We start from the raw sequence: 25284 nt of genomic DNA on the forward strand, positions 1-25284 counted from the left end.
ATTATTAACTCAGTTTTATACATGGGGAAACTGAGGCACACAGAGGCCAATTCTGTGTACATGTGTGGTGGGGCTGGGATTTGAACCCAGGCAGTCTAGCCCCAGAGTCCATGATCTTAACCATTAATTGCTCTACCTTGCCCTCCTTGCTTTGGGCATTTAGGGCCATGGCATACCCAGGCGACAGGCCTCCCCCACATGCAGAGCCCCCAGCCAGCTGTGCTTCGAGCCCCTTAAGCATGGCAGCTCTCATTGTATGTGTCTGCCTCCCTGACAGGTGTCACTCCCTTACTCTTCCTTTATCATCAATGCCCCTTGCTCATCAGTGGCAACAATGGTTGCATAATGAATGAATGAATGGTAGAGACAGTGAGTGAAGGATAAACAGCCGAATCAGAAGAAGAAAGCTGGGTCCTCCAAGGTCTGCACTCTAGCAACTACATCCCACTGTCCGAAAACAAATGTGGCTCAGGATTCAAAAATTAAACACCGTTCCATGTGCACGCCTGCACCCTCGGCACAGCTCCAGCCTTCTCTCACTGTCTGCCCAGCAGCTATGTCTCAACTCAGCTCTCTCCCACCCCAGCACGGGGGACACAGCAAGCACTTGAAGCAAGGACCATTTTTCAAGTGGGTATGGTGATTTTTTCTTTCCTGTCCACTAGCTTGGCGTTCAGGGTGCAGCGGGGTTGGAATGATGGGTTGGCTGCAGGCGCTGGCTCCTGAATTATTAACTGGGCCGGGGAGAGAGTTGCTTACAAATGCTGTCCATCCAGCAGCCCAGGCAACTCACAGACTTCAAACAGTCCTGGAGCAGGGAGGCGGGAAGGGGAGGGCCTCGCTCGGCTGGTGGGCCTCACACACTGACCAGATCTGAAGCCTCCCTTCCTGAGCACTCCCTTGGCCTCCATCTCCCGGCCCAGCCTGGAAGAAGTTTATTTTTCTTGAGTTTTTCACACCATGGGGCCTGCCCTGTTGGAGTCAAGCACTGGACCTCTCCTCCCCTGTCCACTGCAAAACTGTGAGCGAAATGAATTGAGTCTAGTGATTAAGGTTCATTCTGAGCCAGGAGCCTGGTGGGTAAGCCAGACTCTTAGTCTGTGGCTCATTGTGGGGAGAGAGCAGAGCAGGGTGTCTAGAAACAGAGCCTGAGATGGGGGTTCTTGTAAGGTTTATGGAAAGGGTGTTCCAAGGAGAAGCACAGTAAGAGACACAGGATGGGGCTGGAGATTGGCCTCAGACAGACCCCGTGGGGGGCTCTGGAGCATCTACTGAAGCTTGGAGTAGGTCCTACCATCAGCCAAAGGGAGGCAGGCCCTTTGTACCTCCACACCCTCACCAAACATAACCTCCTGGGTGGAACAGCTCCAGTCCAAACAGGCAACTCTCCAGAGAAGGGAAAGCTGTGAGCCATTAGTGGCCATGTGGGGCCGGCGGTCCAAACTGGTACAGTGTCTCCAAAGAGTGATCAGGACCCCAGCTCCTCTGGATCTCCATTCCACCCTCCATAGGATGAAGTCTGCATCCTCATGGTCCAATGTGGCTGCCCAAACTCCACCAATACATCTCCATTCAACACATCAAGGAGAGCAGGGGGAAGAAGGAGAGAAGAAAGGCTTGACCTTCTTTTGTGAGGAGACTCCCCAAAAGTCTCATACAACACAGCTACATGGAGCTGAGGAAGTCCAGTCTTTATTCTAGGAAGCAATGTGTAGGAATAAAAACTGGCTTTCTGTTACTAATAATGGCGGAAGGAACAGATATTAGGTAAGTACTGCCTCCCATCCATTCTCCCCTCAGAAGCTAAAGGGATCTTTTTAAACCTCTAAAAAGAATCACTCTTTTACCTAAAATCTTCATGGTAGTGGGCAAAAATGACCCTAATGTTTAGCAACTCCTTGCATGGAGAGGAAGAGTCTACTTTTTCATCCCCTCAACCTGGGCTGATCTCGTGATTTGCTCTGACCAACAGGAAGTGATGCTCTGCACTTTTGGGTCTAGGCCCTAGGAGGCCTGTGGCTTTTGTTCACACACTTTACACTCTCCAACCATCCTATCACCAGGCCTGGGCTACCCTGTCACCTGAGGAGAGTCTCCAGCAACCCCCCCCGCCATCCTTACCGAGGCCATCATAAACCAGCCAGCCCCACATGACCCACCAGCTGAGCACAGACGCTTGAACAAGTCCACCTACGATTAGCCGGGCCTGACTCAGACCAGAGGAGCCACCAACTGAGCCCAGAACAAATTTTTGCCCTACAGGCCAGCCCCAGCTAAATAAGATGTAGTTGCTTAAAATTATTACGTTTGGGGATAGTTTGTTACACAGCCAAAGCTAACTGATAATGCTCTGCTGACCTTCCCCTGCTCTCAGGGTAAAGAACAAAATTCCCGCCACCACCATCAAGGGTCTGACCTTTGCTCACCATTCCAGCCTCATCACAAAACTCATTCCTCTCTGTGAGGCCTTCAGTTCCACAGACCCACCGACCCAGGACCTTTGCAGCAGCAAGTCCTCTATCTAGAACATGCTCTGCCCCTTCACCTGGTTACTGACTACTCTTCCTGCAGAGCTCAGCTCCCATGTCACTTCCCTGGGGAAGGCTGTCCTGCTCCCACCACCCCACCAGTCTCCCCAGGACACACTCTCAGGCCACCACGTCCCTCTCTTTTACAGCACGTAGTGCTGGTTGTCACTTACACTTCCTTGTGTGATTCTGGGATTAAAATCTGCCTCGCCTATAAGTCTCCCACTCCATAGGAGCAGGGACTGGGTCGATTTTGCTCACTGCTGTGTCCTTGGAGCCTAGAATAATTGCTTTTCACAGTGGGTGTATCATTGTGTCTCCAGCATCTTTAGAAGCATGCTCTGCACACAGTAGGTGCTCAATACCTACTTCACAATGAATGGGTTGAATCAGCATTGCTGGGGAAACTGGTCAAACCTTGGTTGTAATATTAGTTCTCAAAATATGAAAGGTGACAATACGGGAAGCAACAGAGGTTGAAAGTCGCACATTCATCAAGTTTGTCAAGGTCATAAATGTGACTGTTGACAAGAGTTACCTTGTGGGCTCATCTGAGTCTCTCCTCAATGGATGTCAGTTGGACTTTGTGAAAACTTGCCTAGAATCCTTTTCTTCCTGATGAAAATCCTTCGCTTCCATAACACATTAACCCCAGTGTGGGCACAGGGTGGCCTCAAGCCAATCCTAGACTGGGCAGTGATTTTGAGGACAGACTCTGGATGCAGAATCCCTGGGCACCAGTCTTCGCTCCGACACATGCAAGGAACATGTGCCTTCACCTTCTGGATCCTCAGGGTCATCCATCATCATCATCTGTAAAAGGGATGAAAGCAGGTCCTCCAAGGGATGGTAAAGGGTAAACTCATTTGTGTAAAGCCCTGTGGGGCCCGGCGCACACAGTAGGCCCTCAATAAACCTCAATGACAGTTGTCATTGCAATGAGCCCAAGGGCCTGCGTGACTCTCCTCACAGGCAGCTTCCTCCCCACTCAAGCTGCACTGCTGTCACTTGGCTGCTCTTTCTGCCCAGCCCCTCCCTGCCCTGGCCCCAGGTACCCACCCACGGCCTGGCACAATGCGGATGGAGGTGAATGTTTGCTGAAGACAGGAGAAACTGAAGAGGGATGAATGAATGAATGAATGAATGAATGAATGAATGAACTCCGCATTCACTGGCTAAGGCGTCCGCCAGGCGGCAGGGAAGCAGGGCAGAACAGGGCACCACTTCCACCTGCAAGTTGCTCCGAGCTGGGGCCAGAAATCAGAAGTGCCCGCCCACAGATGTCACTTAAGGACCCGAATTGCTGGCTCCCTGAGACCGGCAGCCCCAGCCTCCATCCCCACCTGCCAGCACACCCTGAGGCTGACCACCTCCGCTCCAAACTCATTTCTGGCTTGGTCCATGTAGAGTTTACAACACTGGGTGAACTGTGCAGAGAGTTTAGCAGCACAGCAGAGCAGAGGATAGAGCCCGAGAGGGCAGGGGCCTCACTCAGCCTGCAGCCAGGGGAACAAAGAAGCAGGGCACAGACTCTGTTCCCACACAGGACCATGCAGGCGACAATGGGTAGGTCAGTCCCCTTCCTTGGCTTTAGTTTGCCCTGAAGGTACGTGAAGGAGCTCTAGCAGACAAATGGCTTTTATGCATTTTTTTAAAAGTCCTTGAATCCATTCCTCCTGCAACCCAAATGAAAGTAGACACATGCACAGGTATGAGCAGAGCTCACTTGGGAGAAGGCTGGGCAGCCAGGCAGGGCTTGAGCCAACTAGACCTCTACATCCCACACGTGTCCCCTTGGTGGGAACCCAGGCCACAGGAATCTGGGAAGAACAACAGAAAAGATGGTTCTGACATTTGGGACTCTGAAGTCCCCCAGGGCTCAAACCCACAAGGGTCAGGCCAGACGAGTAACAGGCATGAGTGCCCCATGAGCCAGATTTACTGGTCAGAGCATCTTAGACTGTACTCCTTCAAGCCGACCCATGTGGTATACACATCAAACAATGATTTTCTTACTTCCATCAAGAAATGTGTGCTCTCGGGGCACCTGGGTGGCTCAGTGGTTGAGCATCTGCCTTGGGCTCAGGCAGTGATCCTGGGGTCCTGGGATTGAGTCTCACATCGGGCTCCCCACGGGGAACCTGTTTCTCTCTCTGCCTATGTCTCTGCCTGTCTCTCAAGAATAAATAAATAAAATCTTTAGAAAAAAAAGAAATATGTGCTCATTTTTCTTGAAATATGTGGCTCTTTTTGTCATCTCTCGTTTTTCTGTGTTTGATGGAGAGGTGGATACCAAGAAATAGTTTACATTCTTCCTCACTTTGGAGGAGAAAACCAGCATTGCAACTGGCAGAGAGTGATGGAAGCCACTCCCCAGAACAGGGAGGTGACAGGGAGTAGAGGGGACCATCCACAGGGCAGAGGCCGCTCAGTGTCCGCCAGTGGCTGCCTTGAAGGAAGGGGATCACCATGTCTGCTACCTCTAGAAAATAAGAATCTCAGACTTTTTTATGAGAAATCTGATTTTTAAATATTGATTTTTTTCCCCCAAACAAAACACTGCTCCAACAAAACATACCACAGTTCCGGATTTGCCGCAGGAGCCACCAGTTTGAGACTTCCACTCTAAGTCTGGTCTAGGAAGCCAGTGTTCCTTGGGGACTGACTGCCTTCCTACCCTGAACTTGGCAAGATCAAGTCTGAGCTAACTCTGCAACTGGGGGGCATGGCAGGGGGATGTCCATCTTGGGAACCCAAACAAATTCCCTCCGCCTGCCACAGAGATCAGATGTAATGTATGAACTGAGACAGGAACGCAGCTTGAGATTGGATGGACCATAGAAACAGGAAGAATAAATTTTTTCAAAAATAGTGACAGGCAATCTGTTTGATCAGGCTGAGAAGGGTTTACACCAACAGTCTGAGGGTTTACACCAAAAAACACGCACCGCCAAGTGCTCTGCCCGCCACTCCCAGGATCTTTCTAAAACAAATCAATGGAGTTCCCAGCACCCTGCTTACACCTTTGCTGGCTCTCCCTTGCCCTCAGAATCAAGTCCAGGCAAGTGCCTTAACTTGACCTTAATGCCTTACAGGGTCCAGCCTCTTATCCGGGCCCCTCCCCTACATGCCCCATGTCCCCTTGCTGTCCCCACAAAAGTACTTTTCCTTCTCTCTCTACTGGAGATTTACACAAATTTCCTCTCTAACCTGGAATACCCTCCTCCTTCCCTTCTTTTCCTACCCAACTCTCTCCATAGGACTCAGGTCAGGTGTTGCCTCCTCCAGAAAGCCTTCCCTGATCACACCTCAGGCTGAATTTAGATGTCACTCCTGCACCCACTACCTCTGCTTCACTCTATCTTTGTCCAGGTCACTGTGAATTCCACTTCCCTGTGCAGTTTCTCCACTGGGGAAACAAAACCCCCTATGTTTAGCACCCAGCAGGCACTCAGCAAACCTGTGAAGGAAGGAAGGAGGGAGACCTGAAATGGAATAAACCTGATCCTGTAAATGCTTTGGGAGATTGCTCTTTCTGGGAATGGAGGCCTCCAGTGGGTACTCAAAGTCCCTTGCATCACTTGGACCTCAAAGAATCCTAGTCTGTTCAAGGTTGGTAGGACTGCTTCTCAGAGAAGGACACAATTTATCTGTGGTCGCACAGCAACATGTGGGCAAAACTGCAATGCAAATTCAAATCAGAACTCTGTTGTGTTGTTGCCTTTTATTTACTTCCCCAGTTGCCCCTTTCCCCTCTGCCAAGGGCTCAGGGAAAAGTCAAGGTGATGGAGCCAGTGGCGGGGGTGGGGAGCACAGACACAGAAGGTATTTTCTCTTCTAGATCTTTGTGGGCATTAACTCTGTGAATTATTCATCAGAAAGTCTGCTTGAGGTAGTGTCTTAGTCTTAATTTTCAATTCCCCTAATGCTGGCCAATTCTGTGCTGAAAACCTTTCAATTATTAATGTTTCTAAAACAATATTTGTTTTCTCGGCATCTAGCAACAACCAAGGCCTCCTACGAGTGATCCTGCCCCTAAAATTCCCACAGAGAGGTTTGTCTTGCTGAGGAAGCATTTCAGAGGGGTCAGGAGTGTGTCAGGGCACCGGCACCGCAGCCAGACAAAGACCATTAAGCCCATGCAGAGACAGGTATCAGGAACTCCCAGAACAAAAGAAACGATAAAAATAGCAAAATTTTTTATGATTACTATGTACTGGCATCTTATGCGCCAAGGGTAAAGCTAAACAATTTACTTCTACTTATTTAACTCTTGGTTTGCTTTTGAAATTCAAATAACTCCTTTAAATTGAAAACAAGTCTTAAAACTGCACATAGAGTCAAACCCCTTCTGTTCTAAAAATCCTGAGGAGTATTTCTAGGTAAGGCGGAAGTATTTCCAGATGAACAAGACTAGATCTGCTTAGACTTGATTCTCTAACCAAATTATAGAGAATGGGAGGAAAAAATGGTTATTTACAGAAAACTATTATCTGCACATGTACTCAGAGGCACACACTCAGTTGCGGAAGACACTGAAGTATATATAGGGGCACCTGGGTGGCTCAGCCGATTAAGCGTCTGCCTTCGCCCCAGGTCATGATCCCAGGGTCCTGAGATCCAGCCCCTCATTGGGCTCTCTGCTTGACGAGGAGACTGCTTCTCCCTCTCCCTCTGCTCCTCCCCCTCCCTCTGCTTCTCCCCCTGCTCATGCTCTCTCTCATTCTCTCACTCACTCTCTCTCTCTCAAATGAATGAATGCAATCTTTTTTAAAAAGTATATGCTAGCATCTCAGAAGCAATCCTCAGAGAGCTTAGCTTATTTTCTTGGATTTTAAGAGGCCTAAGATCCTTCTTCATCCTCGATCTTGGGAGCCAGATAGCGCATCCCTTGTCTGGCACCAGCAATCTGATGCCCTACAACAAGGGGTCCGTGCGCAGCATATTGAGTGTTATCACAGGGGAGGGTGGGGCCACTTCTGTGAAGAAGTTCAGGGACCTCCGTGAAAAGTTAGCTGTACTTGGCTCACTCGTCTCTATGGTGACAGCCTCTTCCTCTCTACCAACATCACAACTTAATATTTCTGTTCCCAGGTTTCTGCCCTTGGAGAAAATCTCACTAGGTCTTTTGCACAACTGGTTACACCAGGGTCCCCAGGATGACTGAGATCTCGGCGTACAGGTGCATATTGAGCAGAAGACATCTTTCCTGTACAGCTTCACTCGGATTCTGGAATTCGAAGTTCAGCATCTAAATCCATTAACTTTGGGATGCCTGGGTGGCTCAGCGGTTGAGCACCTGCCTTTGGCTCAGCATGATCCTGGGGTCCTGGGATTGAGTCCCACATTAGGATCCCCTGCAGGGAGTCTGTTTCTCCCTCTGCCTATGTCTTTGCCTCTCTGTGTGTGTCTCAAATTAATAAATAAATAAAATCTTTAAAAATTAAATAAATAAATCCATTAACTTCATGTCATAGGCTGAAAACTTTTCTTTCTTTCTTTCTTTTTTTTTTTTTTTTGGTAAAGCTTTTACTTATTTGAGAAAGAGAGCACAAGCAGGGGGAGGCGCAGAGTCAGAGCAGGGCCCTGATGTGGGGCTGTATCCCAGGACCCTGAGATCATGACCTGAGCTGAAGGGAGACACTTAACCAGGAGCCCCTGAAACCTTTTCTTGAAATGGAGCTTCCAATACCAGTGCCAAGGTGTCTGCATCAGCCTCAGCTCTTAGCATAATGATGTCTTCATTGCCCACACAGTTTTATATGTTGCACAGAGTGGTGGGGTTCACGCCCATGGCCAAGTCACTGTCACAGCCTGACGTGTGGAAACCTTGGGACCGCAGGATGAGCTACGCCAGGGAGGCATGGGACGAGTCAACGCTGGGCAGGTTCATGCTGCTCAAGCTGATGTCCCAGCTGGCCTCGATGCTGAGGTCCTTAAGAGACTCCAGCACCTTCTTCAGGATGGAGCCCTGGACTAGGCACACTTGGAACATGGTGGCCGAGTCACAAGGATGAGGCTATGGGTGGAGAAAAGGAGGAAGGGGTAGCCAGCTGAGGTGTCACAGGATGACAGCAAACGGGGAACCCAGTGCTGAGATCCTGTGACCCAGGAAGGTCACAACCTACTTATGTAACTTACAAAAACTCACTGCAGTAAGGCTCATCAGTCCCATTTTATGATGAGGAAAAAGACCCAGAGAGACACAGTCTTTGCCTGTGCTTCCTCAGCTCCTCAATGAGGAGAACAGAAGTTGGACCCAAGTCTATGTGACTTCACAGCCAGTACACTCTCCACCTCGACAGTATGGCACCACCAGGGATTTTAGTTGCATACAAGGAAGAACTTTCTGGAAGTAAATGATGTTATTCTCAAAGAGCACTTGGAATAAGCCGTGGCTGGGAGATACGAACGGGAAGAAATTCTGAATGGAGAAGCTGTATCAGGGACAACATCTGTATTTCTGGCTTGGGCAACTGGGTAGGTGACTATGCCATTCCTCAGATGAGGAAGATCCCAAGGCAGATATGGAGGAGGCAGGGAGGATGGTGGACTTAGTCCCAGACAAGCCAAGTATTAATTGCCAGGGGAGCACCCAATGTAGCTGTTAGAAACCGTGGTGGCCCACTGTGCTAGATCGGGGCCCCTGGACACAGATTGGGAGGCAGGCTCAGTGGGGCGGATGGAGTTCTCTGCGGGGAGAGGCACCAGAAGGAAGTGAGGAAGGCAGGATCTGGTGGAGGGACAAGCTGGCCTATGGTGTGGTTACAAGTGAGGCTGCTGACTGTCCCACGCTGAGCTCTGGAGCTGAATGGCTCCTCAGAGTTGCCCTGAATAGAAACAAAGGGACCAGACCTTCACACCCCCAGCCAGCCTATTACTGGCCATGGCTGCCTCTGGGAGGAGCATCCACTCGGGTGAGGTCAAGCGGAGATTTGGGATTTTTGTTCAGGGCATTGGCCCGGAAGATTGATCTAGGTGATATCCCTGCCCCCTTTCCAGTGTGCGTCCAGTTGTGGCTCCAAGGAAGGCTGTAGACTGTGACCATGAGTATTAGACACCCTAGCTCTCATAACCTCACCTGTGTCCCATAAGCACTGACACTCTAGCATGCTCCCTGCGTCCCAGCCCTGCCTGCTGTGTCCATGGAGCAGCTCTTTCTAATCTATTTTTTATAAAAAGAGCTGGATTTTCCACTGATGCAAATATGCAAAGCAATTAGAGTTGCATGTTACCACCATTCTTGTTTAGTGGCCAATCTCTAAGGCATTTGGGGTGATCTCCTCTTCACCAGGGCCATAGACATGCACTCAGGGCCTTCTAGGGTCAGGGGCTGTCTCCCAAGAGCTGGACAAGTTCACTTCTGCAAGGATCTCTCACCCTTCATACCTGATTCATTAGCAAGCCCTGCTGGATCTATCTCCAAAGTCCATCCAAGATGCCATTGCTCACAGCCTCCTCTCCCAGCCTGGTCCAAGCCACCAGAATCTGTCACCCGACTCACTGCAGCAGCCCCTCTGGTCTCTGTACTTCCAGCCAACTCTGGCCCCTCCATAGTGTCTTCTCAGCATGGCAGCTAGACTGACATGTTAAACCACTTTGCTACATTCCCCCTCTGCTCTAACTCCTCTTTGCTCTTCCACCTCTCTGATAAAAAGTCCATATGGTGGCCTTTCTGAGCTCATTTCTACTTCCCTCCTGCTTATTCATGATGCTCTGTCACATTCGCCTCCCCAGGACTCCTGTCTCAGGGCCTTTGCACTTGCTGTTCCCCCACCCCAGGGTACTTCCTTTTTTTTTTAAGATTTTATTTCTTTGACAGAGAGAGCTCAAGAGAGCAAAAGCAGAGGGAGAGGAGTAGCAAACTCCCCATGGAGCAGGGAGCTGGATGAGCAACTTGATCCCAGGACCCTGAGATCATGACCTGAGCCAAAGGCAGACACTAAACCAACTGAGCCACTCAGGCGTCCCCATCCTGGGATACTTTTTATATCCTTACTTCTTTCAGATCACACAAATATCACCTTCTCAGAGGGGGGCGGGGCAAGATGGTGGAAGAGTAGGGTCCCCAAGTCACCTCTCCCCACCAACTTACCTAGATAAATTTCAAATCATCCTGAAAACCTACGAATTCAACCTGAAATTTAAAGAGAGAACAGCTGGAACGCTAAAAAGAGAAGAGTTTGCGCTTCTAACAAGTACAACTAGTTTTTAGCCACTCTGCACTGACAAAAATGACTAGAAAGAAGAACTCACCACAAAAGAAAGAATCAGAAATAGTACTCTTTCCCACAGAATTACAAAATTTGGATTACTATTTGATGTCAGAAAGCCAATTCAGAAGCACAATTATAAAGCTACTGGTGGCTCTGGAAAAAAGCATAAAGGATTCAAGAGACTTCATGACTGCAGAATTTAGATCTAATCAGGCCGAAATTAAAAATCAATTAAATGAGATGCAATCCAAACTGGAGGTCCTAACGACAAGGGTTAACAAGGTAGAAGAACGAGTGAGTGACATAGAAGACAAGTTGACAGCAAGTAAGGAAGCTGAGGAAAAAAGAGAAAAACAATTAAAAGACCATGATGAAAGGTTAAGGGAAATAAATGACAGCCTCAGAAGGAAAAATCTACGTTTAACTGGGATTCCAGAGGGCGCTGAGAGGGACAGAGGACCAGAAAGTGCATTTCAACAAATCATAGCTGAGAACTTCCCTAACTTGGGGAGGGAAACAAGGCATTCAGATCCAGGAGATAGAGAGATGCCCCCCTAAAATCAATAAAAATCTGTTCAACACCTCAACATTTAATAGTGAAACTTGCAAATTCCAAAGATAAAGAGAAAATCCTTAAAGCAGCAAGAGACAAGAGATCCCTAACTTATATGAGGAGAAATATTAGATTAACAGCAGACCTCTCCACGGAGACCTGGCAGGCCAGAAAGGGCTGGCAGGATATATTCAGGGTCCTAAATGAGAAGAACATGCAACCAAGAATACTCTATCCAGCAAGGCTCTCATTCAGAATAGAAGGAGAGATAAAGAGCTTCCAAGATAGGCAGACACTGAAAGAATATGTGACCACCAAACCAGCTCTGCAAGAAATATTAAGGGGGACTCTGTAAAAGAAAGAGGAAGCCCAAAGAAACAGTCCACAAAAACAGGAACTGAATAGGTATTATGATGACACTAAATTCATATCTTTCAATAGTAACTCTGAATGTGAATGGGCTTAATGATCCCATCAAAAGACACAGGGTTTCAGACTGAATAAAAAAGCAAGACCCATCTATCTTCTGTCTACAAGAGACTCATTTTTGACCTAAGAACACCTACACCTTGAAAATAAAAGGTTGGAGAACCAACTTACCATACAAATGGTCCTCAAAAGAAAGCAGGGGTAGCAATCCTCATATCAGATAAATTAAAGTTTATCCCAAAGAATGTAGTAAAAGATGAAGAGGGACACTATATCATACTTAAAGGATCTATCCAACAAGAGGACCTAACAATCATGAATATTTATGCACCTAATGTGGGAGCTGCCAAGTATATCAATCAATTAATAACCAAAGTAAAGACATACTTAGATAATAATACACTTATACTAGGAGACTTCAACACGGTGCTTTCTATAAATGACAGATTTTCTAAGCACAACATCTCCAAAGAAACAAGAGCTTTAAATGATACACTGGATGGATTTTACAGATATTTACAGAACTTTACATGCAAACACAACTGAATACACATTCTTCTCAAGTGCACATGGAACTTTCTCCAGAATATACCACATACTGGGTCACAAATCAGGTCTTAGCTGATACCAAAAGACTGGGATTGTCCCCTGCTATTTTCAGACCATAATGTTATGAAACTAGAACTAAATCACAAGAAGAAATTTGGAAGAAATTCAAACACATGGAGGTTAAAGACCATCTTGCTAAAAGATGAATGGGTCAACCAGAAAATTAGAGAAGAATTAAAAAGATGCATGGAAACTAACAAGAATGAAGATACACCCGTTCAAAATCTTTGGGATACAGCTAAAGCAGTCCTGAGAGGGAAATACATTGCAATACAAGCATCCATCCAAAAACTGGAAAAAATTCAAATACAAAAGCTAACCTTGCACCTAAAGGAACGGGAGAAAGAACAGCAAATAAAACCTACACCCAGCAGAAGAAGAGTTAATAAAGATTCGAGCAGAACTCAATGAAATAGAGACCAGAAGAACTGTGGAATAGATCAACGAAACCAGGAGTTGGTTCTTTGAAAGAATTAATAAAATAGGGATCCCTGGGTGGCGCAGCGGTTTGGCACCTGCCTTTGGCCCAGAGCATGATCCTGGAGACCCGGGATCGAATCCCACATCGGGCTCCCGGTGCATGGAGCCTGCTTCTCCCTCTGCCTGTGTCTCTGCCTCTCTCTCTCTCTCTCTCTCTCTCTCTCTCTGTGATTATCATAAATAAATTTTAAAAATTAAAAAAAAGAATTAATAAGATAGATAAACCATTAGCCAGCCTTATTAAAACAAAAGAGAAAAGACTCAAATTAATAAAATCACAAATGAAAAAGGAGAAATCACCACCAATACCAAGGACATACAAACGATTTAAAAACATATCATGATATGTTTTATGGCAGCTGCATGCCAATAAATTAGGCAATCTAGAAGAAATGGATGCATTTCTGGAAAACCACAAACTACTAAAACTGGAACAGGAAGAAACAGAAAACCTGAACAGGCCGATAACCAGGGAGGAAATTGAAGCAGTCATCAAAAACCTCCCAAGACACAAAAGTCCAGGACCAGATGGCTTCCCAGGGGAATTCTATCAAACATTTAAAGATGAAACAATACCTATTCTACTAAAGCTGTTCTGAAAGATAGAAAGAGATGGAATACTTCCAAACTTGTTCTATGAATCCAGCATCACCTTAGTTCCAAAACCAAACAAAGACCCCACGAAAAAGGAGAATTATAGACCAATATCCCTGATGAACACGGATGCAAAAATACTCAACAAGATACTAGCCAATAGGATCCAACGGTACATGAAGAAGATTTTTTTTAAATATTATTTATTTATTTATTTATGATAGTCACACACACAGAGAGAGAGAGAGAAGCAGAGACACAGGCAGAGGGAGAAGCAGGCTCCATGCACCGGGAGCCCGATGTGGGATTCGATCCCGGGTCTCCAGGATCGCGCCCTGGGCCAAAGGCAGGCACCAAACCGCTGCGCCACCCAGGGATCCCATGAAGAAGATTATTCACCATAACCAAGTGGGATTTATCCCCGGGATGCAAAGCTGGTTCAACACTTGTAAAGCAATCAGTGTGATAGATCATATCAACAAGAGAAAAATACAAGAACCATATGATCCTCTCATTAGATGCAGAGAAAGCATTTGACAAAATACAGCATCCGTTCCTGATCAAAACTCTTCAGAGTGTAGGGATAGAGGGAATATTCCTCAGCATCTTAAAAGCCATCTATGAAAAGCCCACAGCAAATATCATTCTCAATGGGGAAATACTGGGAGCCTTTCCCCTAAGATCAGGAATGCAACAGGGATGTCCACTCTCACCACTGCTATTCAACATAGTACTAGAAGTCCTAGCCTCAGCCATCAGGCAACAAAAAGAAATAAAGGGCATTCAAATTGGCAAAGAAGAAGTCAAACTCTCCCTCTTCCCAGATGACACAATACTGTACATAGAAAACCCAAAGACTCCACCCCAAGATTGCTAGAACTCATACAGCAATTTGGCAGTGTGGCAGGATACAAAATCAATGCCCAGAAATCAGTGGCATTTCTATACACTAACAATGAGACTGAAGAAAGAGAAATTAAGGAGTCAATCCCATTTACAATTGCACCCAAAAGCATAAGATACCTAGGAATAAACCTTACCAAAGAGGTAAAAGATCTATACCCTAAAAACTACAGAACACTTCTGAAAGAAATTGAGGAAGACGCAAAGAGATGGAAAGGTATTCCATGCTCATGAATTGGAAGAATATTGTGAAAATGTCAATGTTACCCAGGGCAATTTACACATTTAATGCAATCCGTATCAAAATAGCATGGCCTTTCTTCAGAGAGTTGGAACAAGTAATCTTAAGATTTGTGTGGAATCAGAAAAGACCCCGAATAGCCAGGGGAATATTAAAAAAAAAAACCAGAGCCAGGGGCATCACAATGCCAGATTTCAGGTTGTACTACAAAGCTGTGACCATCAAGACAGTGTGGTACTGGCACAAAAACAGACACATAGATCAATGGAACAGAATAGAAAATAGAAATGGGCCCTCATCTCTATGATCAATTAATATTCAACAAAGCAGGAAAGACCATCCACTGGAAAAATGACAGTCTCTTCAATAAATGGTGTTGGGAAAATTGGACAGCCATGTGCAGAAGAATGAAACTAGACCATTCTCTTATACTATACACAAAGATAAACTCAAAATGGATGAAATATCTAAATGTGAGATAAGAATCCATCAAAATCCTAGAGGAGAACACAGGCAACACCCTTTATGAACTTGGCCACAGCGACTTCTTGCAAGATACATCTATGAAGGCAAGGGAAACAAAAGCAAAAATGAATTATTGGGACTTAAGATAAAAAGCTTCTGCACAGCAAAAGAAACAGTCAACAAAAATAAAAGACAACCCACAGAATGGTTGAAGATATTTGCAAATGACATATCAGATAAAGGGCTAGTATCCAAGATCTGTAAAGAACTTATTAAACTCAACAGCAAAGAAACAAAAAAACCCAATCATGAAATGGGCAAAAGACATGAACAGAAATCTCACAGAGGAAGACACAGACATGGCCAACAAGCACATGAGAAAATGCTCTGCATCATTTGCCATCAGGGAAATACAAATCAAAACCACAATGAGATACCACCTCACACCAGTGAGAATGGGGAAAATTAACAAGACAGGAAACCACAAATGTTGGAGAGGATGTGGAGAAAGGGGAACCCTCTTGCACTGTTGGTGAGAATGTGAACTGGTGCAGTCATTCTGGAAAACTGTGTGGAGGTTCCTCAGAGTTAAAAATAGAGCTGCCCTATAACCCAGGAATGGCACTGCTGGGGATTTACCCCAAAGATACAGATGCAGATACTCGAAAAACCAAGCTCCCTGCACCACCTCTCAGTATTTATAGCAGCAATGTCCACAATAGCCAAACTGTGGAAGGAACCTTGGTATCCATCAAAAGATGAATGGATAAAGGAGATGTGGTCTATATATACAATGGAATATTACTCAGTCATTAGAAATGACAAATACCCACCATTTGCTTCGACATGGATGGAACTGGAGGGTATTGTGCTGAGTGAACTAAGTCAATCGGAGAAGGACAAACATTACATGGTCTCATTCATTCAGAGCATGTAAAAAATAGTGAAAGGGAATAAAGGGGAAAAGAGAGAAAATGAGTGGGAAATATCAGTGAGGGTGATGGAACATGAGAGACTCCTAACTCTGGGAAATGAACACGGGGTGGTGGAAGGGAGGTGGGAGGGGGATTGGGGTGACTGGGTGATGGGCACTGAGGGGGACACTTGACGGGATGAGCCCTGGGTGATATGCTGTATGTTGGCAAATTGAATTCCAATACAAACAATAATTTTAAAAATAAATAAAAAATAAAAAAGTATCACCTTCTCAAAGAGGCCCTCCCTGACCACTCTGTTTTATTTTTTTTAAGATTTTATTTTTAAGTAATCTCTACCTCCAGCGTGGGGCTTGAACTCACAACCCAAAATCAAGAGTCGTGCGCTCCACCGACTAAGCCAGCCAGGGCCCCAGTGACCACTCTATGTTAAACTACATCCTTTCACTTCTTCCATCCTGTAGCCCTGGTTCAGTTTCTCCTCTTCCTGAAGTGACATCTGACATCTAGAATTTCCTCATTTATTTTATCCATTGTGGTCTTTCCCACTAACTGTGCAGGCGCAGAGATTTAGGATTTTTGTTCAGTGACTAGAATGCTACCTCGTGCTAATTAGTGGGAGAGCTCAATAGGTGTTGATTACAGAATTGCAGAAATAAATAACAGGTCATGCTCAGCCCTTGTCTTAGTCTCAGGCTCAGGCTGCCATAACAAAATACCACAGAGTGGTTGGCTTAAAAGCAGAAATGTACTTTCTCACCGTTCTGGATACTGGAAGTCTGAGATCAGGGTGCTGGCATAGCCAGTTCTGGTGAGAGCCCTCTTCCTGGCCCACAGACGGCCACCTTCTTGCTGTGTGTTCACATGGCCTTTTCTTGGTGGGTGCTCACAGTGCTCTTGCTCTTTCTGTAAAGCCACTAATCCTATCAGATTAAGGTTCCATGCTTATGACTTCATTTTATGCCTTCCAGAAGCCTTATCTCCAAATACAGTCATATTGGATTTAGGGCTTCAACATATGCATTTGCAGGACTGGGATCCAATTCAGTCCACAGCAGCTCTAATCTCTTTTCTCTTCGTATCATCCCTCAGAGGTGGGTATTATCCTCACTTTACAGATGATGAAAGTAAATCTCCAAGAAGCCATATGCCCAAGCCAAGAGCACCCAGCTCAGAAGCGGCAGAGGAAGGGTTCAAAACAGCATTGGTTTCTCTCCATCCTGCCACATCCCCTGGCACCTGCTGTTCCCTCTGCTGGGAATGCTCTTCCCATGGCCAGCGCCCTCTCCAGCCCAATGATCACCTTCTCAAAGGGACCCTGCCTATATGTAGCAGCTACCTCCTGCTTATCACCTATTGTCACTTTGTTCCCTTCATTTCCTTCACTTCCCATGGGACATTCTGAAGCTACCTTCTGCCTACCTGTTCCAGTATAGGCAAAATGGTGGAGACCCAGGAAAGGCGCTGTTTGGAAGGCAAGGAAGTCACTAGAGACAACCTCAGGCTTAAGGCAACAGTGACCTCTCAAGGGATGCTCACAAATTCATAGAAGAATCAATTTGCCAAATGATCAATTTACAAGGTAATTAATTCCCTAAATCTTTGTTTCTGTTCTATTTATGAACTTTTAGCAATTTGTGTCACCAGTTTTGGCAGCCTTTGAGGATTTTTCAAAGTCCTACTGTAGCCAGAAAGAGCAGCTATCCCTGCATCGGCCCCAAGTGCTTCTGCCCTCAAAACAGCTGAAAATGTGCTCCCTGGGCTGTTATGGCCACATCCCTGGAGCAGGGCACCAGAGGGAAGAGGCCTGTTGACCAACACTCAGGCAGCTGGACTCACAAACACATGGTCCCCCAGCCAAAGGACCACTTGCCATCCCAGGTGGGGTGGTTTAAAAGGCCACATGTACCAGAACTCGAACCAGGGTAAGGCAACTGAGGCATTTGCCTCATGAATAATATTTAGGGGGCTCAAAAAAACCTTCAAAAATCACAATGAACATTTTTTAAAAGATTTATGTATTTATTTATTTATTTAAGAAAGAGAGAGCACAAGCAGGGGGAGAGGCTGGGGGAGAAAGATAATCAGATTCCCCAATAAGCAGAGAGCCCAATGCAGCTTGATCCTAGAGCCCTGAGATCATGACCTGAGCCAAAATCAAAAATCAGATGCTTAACCAACTGAGCCACCCAGGGGTCCCTCATAACAAACATTTTTTTTTTTAGATTTTATTCATTTATTTGACAAAGAGATAGAGAGAGCCAGAGAGTACAAGTTGGAGGAGGGGCAGAGGAGGAGGGAGGATGAGGCTCCTCACTAAGTAGGGAGCCTGATGTGGGGCTCAGTCCTGGGGTCCTGGGATCATAACCTGAGCCAAAGGCAGACACTTAACAAACTGAGCTACTTGGTGCCCCCATAACAAACATTTTAATGCATTATTTCCAAAAATCAAAATTAAATCAAAAATTATATGAGGAACAAAATAAACATTTTTGATGAAGATAAGGCCAGTCACAGTGCTGCGGCAAGCCATACCAGAGCATAAGACAAAAGGAAAAGTCAATAATACTGAGATGATCTTTATTTAAAATGTTTGAATTCTGTTCATCCTGGATATTGTTTTGCAATAACTTTGATTTTTAAAAATATACATTGAGGGCGGCCCGGGTGGCTCAGCGGTTTAGCACTGCCTTCAGCCCAGGGTGTGATCCTGTAGTCCTGGCATCAAGTCCCACATGGGCTCCCTGCATAGAGCCTGCTTCTCCCTCTGCCTGTGTCTCTGCCTCTGTGTGTGTGTGTGTGTGTGTGTCTCATGAATAAAAAATAAAATCTTTTTTAAAAAATAAAATAAAAATAAAAATACACATTGAAATATTATCAACATATGCTTCCAGGAAGATGGAGTAGGTATCCTTTTCCCTATTCCTCCTACTTAGCTCTATTGAAAAGCCCCAGCCATTTTATATAAAACAATCTTGAGACTCAGAAAGGTGGAAAAGAGGAGGCAGAATGGCTAAGGACATTGGAACCCAAGGCGCAACATGACAGTGAGTTCTCTGGGTTTGCCTCATATATCCCAGACTTAGGGCTGAAGAAGCCAAGAATGCAGAAACATCATCAGTCACAGACCAAAAGCCCCAACAGAAGATGGTTCTTTCTAGCCAAAGGAATGTAAAAGGGTTAGCTAACAAGGCAGAAAATGTGTGGACAATAACCACTCTAGTGCATCCAAGCACCACAGAAAAGTTCTAGGCCTGCCCCCCACCCCATGCCAGCAAGGCTTATTGGAGAGCCTAGACTGCTACACTCAACAGGCTGGAACAAGACGCCAAAGTCTTCCAAGGTCCAGTGGGGAAACTTACCCCACAAGGGGGTGAAGAGCTCTGCATCACATCAGTATCAATGGAGACCATGTGGAGAATCTGAACTTCAACCAGACAGTAATTAGACACCTCTCATTACCCCTGAGTCAGACATTTCACTACTGGCCAATAATAATGATGACACCATGCCCATGGTGTCATGAAGACCAAGTGGGCACCAAAGATGAGGAACTTCAAACATTCTCATCTAGCAAGACATCCATGGAGATCTAGTGAGGAGGTGGACTCCCAACTCTTCCCAGAAGTAACAAGGAGACTCCCACATGGGTATCAACAGATGTCAAATGGGTAACCTGAACTCCTATCCCCACCTGGCAGTAATGAGGTTAGGACCCTCTCACCCCCTGTCAGAGAAATGTCAGAGGAAGCCAGCTAAAACAGAAGGTTTAAATAAGATTCAGATTCTCAGAACATAATACAAAAATGTCCAGGGTTCAATCAAAAATCACTTGTAGGAGTACCTGCCTGGCTCAGTCAGTAGAGCATGTAACTCTTGATCTCAGGATTGTGAGTTCAAGCCCCAAGTTGGGCATAGAGCCTACTTTAAGGACAACCACTTATCATACCAAGAAAGAGCTCAACTTGAAAGAAAAAAAAGACAATCAATAGATGCCAATACTGATATGACAGACATGTATGATTATCCGACAAAGATTTTGGAGCAGTAATCACAAAAATGCTTCCAAGAGCAATTTTTAAAAATCACTTAAAATGAAGGAGTAAATAGAAAGTCTTGGCAAAGAAATAAAGTCTTAGAGAAGATACAGAATATATAAGGAGAACCAATTGGAAATTCTAGAACTGAAAATACTATAAATGAAAGAACTCAATGGGTGGGCTCAACTGCAGAAAAGAGGAAATTGAGGAAAGAATCAGTGAACTTGCAGACAGAACAATAGAAATTATCCAATCTGAACAACAGAGAGAAAACAGACTTTATAAACTTGAATAGGGATGCTGGCTGGCTCAGTCAGTGGAGCATGCCACTCTTGATCTCAGGATCGTTGAGTTTGAGCCTTGCATTGGGTATAGAGATTACTTAAATAAAATAAAATCTTAAAAAATAAGTAACATTGAAAAGAGCCTCAAGAATCTCTGGGATTGTAACAAAGCTCTAACATTGGAGTCCCAGAAGAGGAGAAAGAGGGTGGGACTGAAAAGGGCTTAGAGATGTGAAACTTAACAAAATTGACAAAGGACAGAAACCCACAGATGCGTGAAGCTCAGCAAAATATGATAAAACCAAAGAAATCCACACAAAAACTTATCATATTGAACTTCTAAAAACCAAAGAAAAAGAAAAAAATGGAAGTCAGTGAGAGAAACTATACTTAACCTATGGAGAAAACAATTTGAAAGACCGTGGATTTCTCATCAGAAGCCACAAAGGATAGGAGAGAGTAGCATTTTTTCAAGTGCCATAAGAAAAGAACTATCAACCCAAAATTCTAAATTCAGCAAAAATATCCTTCAGGAATGAGGGGAAATCAAGACATCCTCAGATAAAGGAAAACTAAAAGCATTTGTCACCAGCTGGCCTACTTTAAAAGAACAATGAAAGCAAATTCTTTAAACAGAAGGAAATGATTAAAGAAGGAACCATGGAATGTCAAGGAGGAAGAAAGAACAATAAAGAGTAAATAAAAGAGATATGAGTAAATGCAGTATGTTTACACCTCCCCTTGAGTTTTCTCAATTCTGTTTGATGGTTTATTCAAAAAACTATAATGCTATCTGATGTGTTTCTAAATGTATGTAGAAGAAATATTTAAAATAATATTGTAAAGAGATGTAAAGAAAGGAAAAGCTTCTATACTTCACTTAAACTGATGAATACTGGCGCTGGTAGACTGTTTAAAATAATGTATATATAATGTATCCAGGAAAACCACTAAAAAAAGGCATACAATATAAACTCAAAAACACTATAAATTAATCAAAATGGAACTCTAAAAATTATTCAAGTAACCCACAGGAAGGCAAGTAAAAGAAAACAGAGAACAAACATAAAACAAAAAAAAAATAAAAAGGCAAACTTAACCCCTAAAATTACATTAAATATAAGTAGTCAAAAATACATCAATTAAAAGACTGAGATTGGCAGAGTGGCCTAACTACATGCTCTTTACAAGAAGCTCCCTTCAAATGTAACAATATATGTAGATTAAAAATAAAAAGATGGTGGGGCACCTGGGTGGTGCAGTTGGTTAAGCATCGACTCTTGGCTTCAGCTCAAGTCATGATCTCAGCATCCTGAGATCAATCCCCACATCAGGCTCCATGCTCAGTGCAGCATCTGCTTGAGTTTCTCTCTCCCTATCCCTCTGTGCCCCCACAAATAAATAAATAATTTTTAAAAAAGTAAAAGGTTGGAGAGATATGTATCCTGAAAACCTAACCAAGAAAACAAGATATATTAATGTCAGATAAAATAGACTCCAAAGCAAAAATAATTATCAGAAAAAAAAATAATAATAATTATCAGAGACAGAAAGGAACACCATCCATTTACCAAGAAGACATTATAATCCCAAATTTGTATGTAGCAAACAATAGAGCTGCAAAATATGTGCAGCAAAAACTGACAGAACTGAAAGAAGAAAGAGACAAATACATAAACACAGCTGGAGATATTAACACCCCTCTTAACAACTCATAAAACAATGGTCAGAAAATCAGGAAAGATATAGAAGAACTCAACACCATCAACCAGCAGGATTTAGTTGACATTTACGGAACACTCCACCCAATATCAGCATAATACATATTCTTTTCAAGGGCTCACAAAACATATATCCAAACAGACTGCATCCTAGAATAGAAAACAAACTTCAATAAATTTAAAAGAATTTAAATCATATAGTATGTGTTCTCTATCAAACTAGAAATGGATAACTGAAAGAGAACAATAAAATCTTCAATATTTCGAAGCTAACCAATACACTTTTAAATAACTTATGAGTCAAAGGGGAAGTATCAAGGGAAATTAAAAATACATCAAAATGAAAAAAAATACATCGAAATGAATGAAAATGAAAATACAACATAACCAAATTTTTGGACACAGATAAATGTTGACATAGAATTTATAGCTGAAATAAATGCTTACATGAGAAAAGAGTAAAACTCTCAAATAATAATCTCAGCTACCATCTCAAGAACCTAGAAAAAAATAAGCCTACAAGAAAGCAGAAGAAAGATAAAAACAAAAATCAGCAAAACTAAAAATAGAAAAACAGTAGAAAAAAAATCAATGAAACAGAAATCTGGTTCTTTGAAAAAAAATCAATAAATTGACAGATTTCTTGGAAGACTGACAAAAACAAAAAGGAGGAAGACACAAATTCTGATATCAGGAATGAAGCAGAGATATTACTACAGACCCCGCAGGCATCCAAAGGACAATAATAAAGGAATACTACAAACAACATACACAATCTACACACACACATTTGATAACTTAAATGAAATGAACCAGCTCCTTGAAAAACACAAATGACCCCAACTCACCCAATATGAAACCAGTAATTTGGATAGTCCTCTAACTGGTAAGAAAAGTGAATCTGTAATTTGAAACTCGCAAAAGTCTCCAGGCCCGGAGGGTTTCACTGGAGAATTCTATCAAATATTTAAAGAAAAGTAACAATTCTACAGAATCTCTTCCAGAAAATAGAAGAGGATGGCACTTCCAATTCACTTTATGAAGCTACTATTTCACTGATGCTACAGACCCATAGCGAAGATGTGACAGGAAAGGGAGATGAACTGTATGCCAAGGAACAAATGAGCCCTGTAGGCCCCTGGATCCAGCTCAGTCCCACTGGGGACCAGCAGAGGAACCAAACAGAACTGCTCCAGGAGACAGAGTTGGCCCACTGGAGGACAGGGAACCTGAGGAACTCCCATCCCCCCTGGACGAAGTAGCTCCCCCAGGTGTGGTAGCTCCCCTGTGCATCTGGGTGGTATGTGCACACAGCTCAGTGACCTTTGGAAGCTTTGGAGCAGCGCTGTCTCATAGGACTTTTACAATGATGGAAGTATTCTGTTATCTCTACAGTCTGATTTGGTACCCACTCACCCCATGTGGCTACTTGGCACTTGAAATATAGCTAATATGACTGAGAAATTCAATTTTTACTTAATTTTAATGACCTTAAATTTACATAGTCAGAGGTGCCTGGGTGGCTCAGGAGGTTAATCATCATGATCCTAGGGTCCTGGGATTGAGCTCCACTTTGAGCTCCCTGCTCAGTGAGGAGTCCACGTCTCCTTCTCCTTCTGCTGCTCCCCCTTCTTGTGTTCTCTCACTCACATGCTCTCTCTCTCTCTCTCTCAAATAAATAAAATCTTTTTAAAAAATTAAAAATTACATAGTCAGATGTGGTCACAGCTGCTATATAGCACAGTGCACTCACAATATAGGCGCTAGCGGGAGCAGAGCTGTCTGCCGTCGCTGTACTGAATGTGTCCACCACAGAGGGAGAATCAACAGAACCTGGTATCAGATTAGGAATAGGGGGTGAGTGGCTCCAAGCAGGGTGTGCTGGAGAGGGCCATAGGTTATACAGGTGACATTTTGCGGTACTGAGCTAACCAGTGCCATGGGGCACAGTTTGGACCCTTACATCTGCTGCCAGCAAAGGTCCAGAAGAGCAGCAAATGGTCCCCTTACTACTCTTCCAAGACTAAGCCTCCTTTGCAAATGGTAAAGCAACTAATTCTGTAGGAGGCAGTTTAAGATGAGAAATATTAGTGTATTTGGGGTTTCTCATTTGTTTCACAGTGTTCTAAAAGTGAACATAATTACAGCAGCATTTCTTTCAGAAAAGCAAAGGTCCCCACCTGAAGAAAGTGATTCAGGGATTCAGGTAGACCATGTTGATGACACACTTAGCAGTACTCTTGTAGTGCCTACCTGCTGACACATTATCATTTTTTTCTTGATAGTCAGACATACTCAGTTGTTACTCAGTCTGACTCCTCTGAAACTGTTGCCAACAGCCCAATTAAATAGTTAGCTAAATATATTAGTGGCACATTCCTGTGTATTTTGGCCCTAATGAGGTTTATAGGAAATGCATTTTCCAGACTGCAAGGGCTCCAAAGGTGGAAACTGCTGGTGGTTTGGTTCTCCTTGGCCACAGGCACTGGCCCCAGGCCAGCCATCCCTGAGAAAGAGCCTCTTGATAAACCAAGGTGCCAGAGCTACAGCAAAGGGAGTTAGGGAGCTGGCTCAGTTTCCCTGGGGGGAATAATCAGTCTTTGGTCTGCTATAGCTGCTACAACACCAGAGACTGAGTGGCTTTAACATGGAAATGTATTTTCTAGAAGTTCTGAGGGCTAGAAGTCTGAGATCAAAAAGATCCAAGTGTCAGAAAGTATGGTTGCATGCCTACCCAAGGCTAGTCTTGTACAGATGCATTCTTCTAAACAGAGGTGATCCAAATCTTCTCTTTAGAAGGATAGTTATTTAGTCAGACATCTCAAGCTTATGCGACTAATGTTTACTGAGCACCTACTATATCCCAGACACTGAGCTCAGTGTTGCAGCTCTTGTGGTAAACAAGAGCTTCCTGCTCTCAGAGTCTAGAAGGTCCAAGAGAAAGCACTGGATACCGTGTGAATACATCAGAGCATCACCAGTCAGGACCTGGAGAGCCCTAGAAGGCTTCTCCAAGGAAGTAACATTCCAGCTGAGTGACAATAAATGATTACAGGTCATTTTTCCAGGTGAAGGAAGTAAAGATGGTAGTGGGGGGCTGTGTTCCCCAGCAGTGGGACCTTGAGGTAAGAGACCAGGGCACATCAGAAGTATAGAAAGGGGGGCGCCTGGGTGGCTCAGCGGTTGAGCATCTGCCTCAGCCCAGGGCATGATCCTGGGGTCCCAGGATTGAGTCAGACATCGGGTCCCTGCATGGAGCCTGCTTCTCTCTCTGCCTATGTCTCTG

General features: G+C 44.4%; 1 long non-coding RNA gene and 1 pseudogene across 1 annotated transcript in view; both read right to left on the reverse strand.

Annotated features, from left to right (window-relative positions):
* The window catches only part of LOC144319253 (uncharacterized), a 75660-nt gene that overhangs the window by 44343 nt on the left and 6033 nt on the right, over nucleotides 1-25284 (reverse strand). The window lies entirely within an intron of this gene.
* On the reverse strand, nucleotides 7372-8523 carry LOC144318143 (proliferating cell nuclear antigen-like; annotated as a pseudogene).

Source organism: Canis aureus, chromosome 8, assembly GCF_053574225.1.
Source record: "Canis aureus isolate CA01 chromosome 8, VMU_Caureus_v.1.0, whole genome shotgun sequence".
NCBI classification, from domain to species: Eukaryota; Metazoa; Chordata; class Mammalia; order Carnivora; family Canidae; genus Canis; species Canis aureus.